Raw genomic sequence first — 6,701 nt, 5'->3', positions numbered from 1 at the left:
CACCAGGAAACAAAGAGGCAAGAAAAAGTCTCTTGCCTCTTCGGCAGCTCCAGACTTTTTCCTGGACTCTCTCCCGGCTAGCTGTGGCGCACTGGCCCCTTCAGGCTATGTTCACGCAGCCAACACCAGTCCTCTCCCTGGGATCTGACCTCCGAAGCCCGAGCCTCAGCTCCCAGCCCCCACCCGTCCTGGTGGGTGAGCAGACAAGCCTCTCGGGCTGGTGAGTGCTGGTCGGCACCGATCCTCTGTGCGGGAATCTCTCCGCTTTGCCCTCCGCACCCCTGTCGCTGCGCTCTCCTCCATGGCTTCGAAGCTTCCCCCCTCCGCCCCCTGCAGTCTCCACCCGGGAAGGGGCTTCTAGTGTGTGGAAACCTTTCCTCCTTCACAGCTCTCTCCCACTGGTGCAGGTCCCGTCCCTATTCTTTTGTCTCTGTTTTTTCCTTTTTCTTTTGACCTACCCAGGTACGTGGGGAGTTTCTTGCCTTTTGGGAGGTCTGAGGTCTTCTGCCAGCATTCAGTAGGTGTTCTGTAGGAGTTGTTCCACATGTAGATGTATTTCTGATGTATTTGTTGGGAGGAAGGTGATCTCCACATCTTACTCTTCCGCCATCTTGAAGCTCCCGATCATATGGTTTTTATTCTTCAATTTGTTAATATGGTGTATCACATTGATTGATTTGCGTATATTGAAGAATCCTTGCATCGCTGGGATAAATCCCACTTGATCATGGTGTATGATCCTTTTAATGTGTTGTTGGATTCTGTTTGCTAGTATTTTGTTGAGGATTTTTGCAGCTATATTCATCAGTGATACTGGTCTGTAATTTTCTTTTTTTGTAGTATCTCTGTCTGGTTTTGGCATCAGGGTGATGGTGGCCTCATAGAATGAGTTTGGGAGTGTTCCTTCCTCTGCAATTTTTTAGAAGAGTTTGAGAAGGATGGGTATTAGCTCTTCTCTAAATGTTTGATAGAATTCACCTGTGAAGCCATCTGGTCCTGGGCTTTTGTTTGTTGGAAGATTTTTTTTTTCTTTTTTTTGTTTATTTTTGTTTTTATTTCCATTACTCTAGGAGGTGGATCAAAAAAGATCTTGCTGTGATTTATGTCAAAGAGTGTTCTTCCTATGTTTTCCTCTAAGAGTTTTATAGTGTCCAGTCTTATATTTAGGTCTCTAATCCATTTTGAGTTTATTTTTGTGTATGGTGTTAGGGAGTATTCTAATTTCATTCTTTTACATGTAGCTGTCCAGTTTTCCCAGCACCACTTATTGAAGAGACTGTCTTTTCTCCATTGTATATCTTTGCCTCCTTTGTCATAGATTAGTTGACCATAGGTGCGTGGGTTAATCTCTGGGCTTTCTATCTTGTTCCATTGATCTGTGTTTCTGTTTTTGTGCCAGTACCATATTGTCTTGATTACTGTAGCTTTGTAGTATAGTCTGAAGTCAGGGAGTCTGATTCCTCCAGCTCCATTTTTTTGCCTCAAGACTGCTTTGGCTATTCGGGGTCTTTTGTGTCTCCATACAAATTTTAAGATGATTTGTTCTAGCTCCATAAAAAATGCCGTTGGTAATTTGATAGGGATTGCATTGAATCTGTAGATTGCTTTGGGTAGTATACTCATTGTCACAATGTTGATTCTTCCAATCCAAGAACATGGTATATCTCTCCATCTGTTGCTATCATCTGTAATTTCTTTCATCAGTGTCTTATAGTTTTCTGTATACAGGTCTTTTGTCTCCATAGGTAGGTTTATTCCTAGGTATTTTATTCTTTTTGTTGCAATGGTAAATGGGAGTGTTTCCATAATTTCTGTTTCAGATTTTTCATCATTAGTGTATAGCAATGCAAGAGATTTCTGTGCATTAATTTTGTATCCTGCAACTTTACCATATTCATTAATTAGCTCTAGCAGTTTTCTGGTGGCATTTTTAGGATTCTCTATGTATAGTATCATGTCATCCGCAAACAGTGACAGTTTTACTTCTTTTCCAATTTGTATTCCTTTTATTTCTTTTTCTTCTCTGATTGCCATGGCTAGGACTTCCAGAACTATGTTGAATAATAGTGGTGAGAGTGGACATCCTTGTCTCGTTCCTGATCTTAGAGGAAATGCTTTCAGTTTTTCACCATTGAGAATGATGTTTGCTGTGGGTTTGTCATATATGGCCTTTATTATGTTGAGGTAGGTTCCCTCTATGCCCACTTTCTGGAGAGTTTTTATCAGAAATGGGTGTTGAATTTTGTCAAAAGCTTTTTCTGCATCTATTGAGATGATCATATGGTTTTTATTCTTCAATTTGTTAATATGGTTTATCACATTGATTGATTTGCATATATTGAAGAATCCTTGCATCCCTGGGATAAATCCCACTTGATCGTGGTGTATGATCCTTTTAATGTGTTGTTGGATTCTGTTTGCTAGTATTTTGTTGAGGATTTTTGCATCTATATTCATCAGTGATATTGGTCTGTAATTTTCTTTTTTTGTAGTGTCTTTGTCTGGTTTTGGTATCAGGGTGATGGTGGCCTCATAGAATGAGTTTGGGAGTGTTCCTTCCTCTGCAATTTTTTGGAAGAGTTTGAGAAGGATGGGTGTTAGCTCTTCTCTAAATGTTTGATAGAATTCACCTGTGAAGCCATCTGGTCCTGGACTTTTGTTTGTTGGAAGATTTTTAATCACAGTTTCAATTTCATTACTTGTGATTGGTCTGTTCATATTTTCTGTTTCTTCCTGGTTCAGTCTTGGAAGGTTATACCTTTCTAAGAATTTGTCCATTTCTTCTAGGTTGTCCATTTTATTGGCATAGTGTTGCTTGGAGTAGTCTCTTAGGATGCTTTATATTTCTGCGGTGTCTGTTGTAACTTCTCCTTTTTCATTTCTAATTCTGTTGATTTGAGTCCTCTCCCTCTTTTTCTTTCTTTTTTTTTTTAAAATTAATTAATTATTTATTTATTTATGGCTGTGTTGGGTCTTCGTTTCTGTGCGAGGGCTTTCTCTAGTTGTGGCAAGCAGGGGCCACTCTTCATCGTGGTGCACGGGCCTCTCACTATCGCGGCCTCTCTTGTTGCGGAGCACAGGCTCCAGATGCGCAGGCTCAGTAATTGTGGCTCACAGGCCCAGTTGCTCCGCGGCATGTGGGATCTTCCCTGACCAGGGCTCGAACCCGTGTCCCCTGCATTGGCAGGCAGATTCTCAACCACTGCGCCACCAGGGAAGCCCTCCCTCTTTTTCTTGATGAGTCTGGGTAATGGTTTATCAATCTTGTTTATCTTCTCAAAGAACCAGCTTTTAGTTTTATTGATCTTTGCTATTGTTTTCTTTGTTTCTATTTCATTTATTTCTGCTCTGATCTTTATGATTTCTTTCCTTCTGCTAACTTTGGGTTTTGTTTGTTCTTCTTTCTCTAGTTCCTTTAGGTGTAAGGTTAGATTGTTTATTTGAGATTTTTCTTGTTTCTTGAGGTAGGCTTGTATAGCTATAAACTTCCCTCTTAGAACTGCTTGTGCTGCATCCCATAGGTTTTGGATCATCGTGTTTTCATTGTTATTTGTCTCTAGGCATTTTTTTGATTTTCCCTTGGATTTCTTCAGTGATCTCTTGATTATTTAGTAACGTGTTGTTTAGCCTCCATGTGTTTGTGTGCTTTTTACATTTTTTTCCCTGTAATTGCTTTCTAATCTCATAGTGTTGTGGTCCGAAAATATGCTTGATATGATTTCAATTTTCTTAAATTTACTGTGGCTTGATTTTTGACCCAAGATGTGATCTATCCTGAAGAATGTTCCATGCACACTTCAGAAGAAAGTGTAATCTGCTGTTTTTGGATGGAATATCCTATAAATATCAATTAAATCTATCTGGTCTATTGTGTCATTTAAAGCTTGTGTTTCCTTTTAATTTGCTGTTTGGATGATCTGTCCATTGGTGTAAGTGAGGTGTTAAAGTCCCCCACTATTATTATGTTACTGTCGATTTCCTCTTTTATAGCTGTTAGCAGTTGCCTTATGTATTGATGTGCTCCTATGTTGGGTGCATATATATTTATAACTGTTATATCTTCTTCTTGGATTGATCCCTTGATCATTATGTAGTGTCCTTCCTTGTCTCTTGTAACATTCTTTATTTTAAAGTCTATTTTATCTGATATGACTATTGCTACTCCATCTTTATTTAGATTTCCATTTGCATGGAATATCTTTTTCCATCCCCTCACTTTAAGTCTGTATGTGTCCCTAGGTATGAAGTGGGTCTCTTGTAGACAGCATATATATGGGTCTTCTTTTTGTATCCATTCAACAAGCCTCTGTCTTTTGGTTGGAGCCTTTAATCCTTTCATGTTTAAGGTAATTATTGATATGCATGTTCCTATTACCATTTTCTTAATTGTTTTGGGTTTATTTTTGTAGGTCTTTTTCTTCTCTTGTTTTTCTCACTTAGAGAAGTTCCTTTAGCATTTGTTGTAGAGCTGGTTTGGTGGTGCTGAATTCTCTTAGCTTTTGCTTGTCTGTAAAGCTTTTGATTTCTCCATCGAATCTGAATGAGATCCTTGCCAGGTAGAGTAATCTTGGTTTTAGGTTCTTCCCTTTCATCACTTTAAGTATATCATGCCACTCCCTTCTGGCTTGTAGAGTTTCTGCTGAGAAATCAGCTGTTAACCTTATGGGAGTTCCCTTGTGTTATTTGTCGTTTTTCCCTTGCTGCTTTCAATAATTTTTCTTTGTCTTTAATTTTTGCCAGTTTGATTACTAAGTGTCGCAGCGTGTTTCTCCTTGGGTTTATCCTACCTGGGACTCTGCACTTCCTGGACTTGCGTGGCTATTTCCTTTCCTATGTTAGGGAAGTTTTTGACTATAATCTCTTCAAATATTTTCTCTGGTCCTTTCTCTCTCTCTTCTCCTTCTGGAACCCTATAGTGCAAATGTTGTTATGTTTAATGTTGTTCCAGAGTTCTCTTAGGCTGTCTTCATTTCTTTTCATTCTTTTTTTCTTTATTCTTTTCTGCAGCTGTGAATTCCACCATTCTGTCTTCTAGGTCACTTATCCGTTTTCTGCCTCAGTTCTTCTGCTATTGATTCCTTCTAGTGTATTTTTCATTTCAGTTAATGTATTGTTCATCTATGTGTGTTCTTGAATTCTTCTAGGTCTTTGTTAAACATTGCTTGCATCGTCTCGATCTTTGCCTCCATTCTTTTTCCGAGGTCCTGGATCATCTTCACTATCATTATTCTGAATTGTTTTTCTGGAAGGTTGCCTATCTCCACTTCATTTAGTTGTTTTTCTGGGGTTTTATCTTGTTCCTTCATCTGGTACATAGCCCTCTGCCTTTTCATCTTGTCTATCTTTCTGTGAATGTGGTTTTTGTTCCACAGGCTGCAGGATTGTAGTTCTTCTTGCTTCTGCTCTCTGCCCTCTGGTGGATGAGGCTATCTAAGAGGCTTGTGCAAGTTTCCTGATGGGAGGGACCAGTGGTGGGTAGAGCTGGGTGTTGCTCTGGTGGGCAGAGCTTAGTAAAACCTTAATCCGCTTGTCTGCTGATGGGTGAGTCTGGGTTCCCTCCCCGTTGGTTGTTTGGCCTGAGGTGACCCCGCACTGGAGCCTACACAAGGAGGGCTCACACCAAGGAGTACTTCCCAGCACTTCTGCCGTGAGTGTCCTTGTCCCCACAGTGAGCCACAGCCACACCCTGCCTCTGCAGGAGACCCTCTAACACTAGCCGGTAGGTGTGGTTCAGTCTCCTATGGGGTCACTGCTCCTTCCCCTGGGTCCTGATGTGCACACTACTTTGTGTGTGCCCTCCAAGAGTGGAGTCTCTGTTTCCCCCAGTCCTGTTTAAGTCCTGCAATCAAATCCCGCTAGCCTTCAAAGTCTGATTCTCTAGGAATTCCTCCTCCCATTGCTAGACCCCCTGGTTGGGAAACCTGATGTGGGGCTCAGAACCTTCACTCCAGTGGGTGGACTTCTGTGGTTCTCTAGTTTGTGAGTCACCCGCCTGGCAGTTATGGGATTTGATTTGATTGTGATTGTGCCCCTTCTGCCATCTCATTGCGGCTTCTCTGTTGTCTTTGGATGTGGGATATCTTTTTTGGTGAGTTCCAGTGTCTTCCTGTCAATGATTGTTCAGCAGTTAGTTGTGATTCCAGTGCTCTCGCAAGAGGGAGTGAGTGCACATCCTTCTACTCCGCCATCTTGAACCAATCTCAAAAGCCATACATTTAATTGCTGTATGTTGATGAAAACACCACATGATATTCTGGAAGACATAAGTACTACTGCTGAAGTGTACCAGAGATATGGAACAATGCAGTGCTTTGGCGTGCCTCATTCATGAGCTATGATGGAGGAAGGAAAAGAGATACTGCAATTTCTAGGGCAGCCACCAAATGAATAATATATAAAACCAATAGAGGAGCTAAATATGGAATAATAAAACATACTTCTTTAATCCAAGAAAAGGCAGAACAAAGGGCTAAAAAAGAGATGGGGAAAATATGGGAAAAATATCAAAAGATAGCCTAAACCTAATAGATCAGTAATTATATTAATGTAACTGGACAGAACACTCCAGTGAAAAGACAAATGTCAGACTAGACCCAACTATGTCCTATATATAGGAGTCATTCACTAAATAAAAGGTAACAGACAGGTTGAAAGTAAAATGACGGAAAAGGTATACCATGTAAACACTAACCTAAAGCTAG

Source organism: Balaenoptera musculus, chromosome 9, assembly GCF_009873245.2.
Source record: "Balaenoptera musculus isolate JJ_BM4_2016_0621 chromosome 9, mBalMus1.pri.v3, whole genome shotgun sequence".
Classification (NCBI taxonomy): Eukaryota; Metazoa; Chordata; class Mammalia; order Artiodactyla; family Balaenopteridae; genus Balaenoptera; species Balaenoptera musculus.
This window is presented reverse-complemented; position numbering follows the sequence as displayed.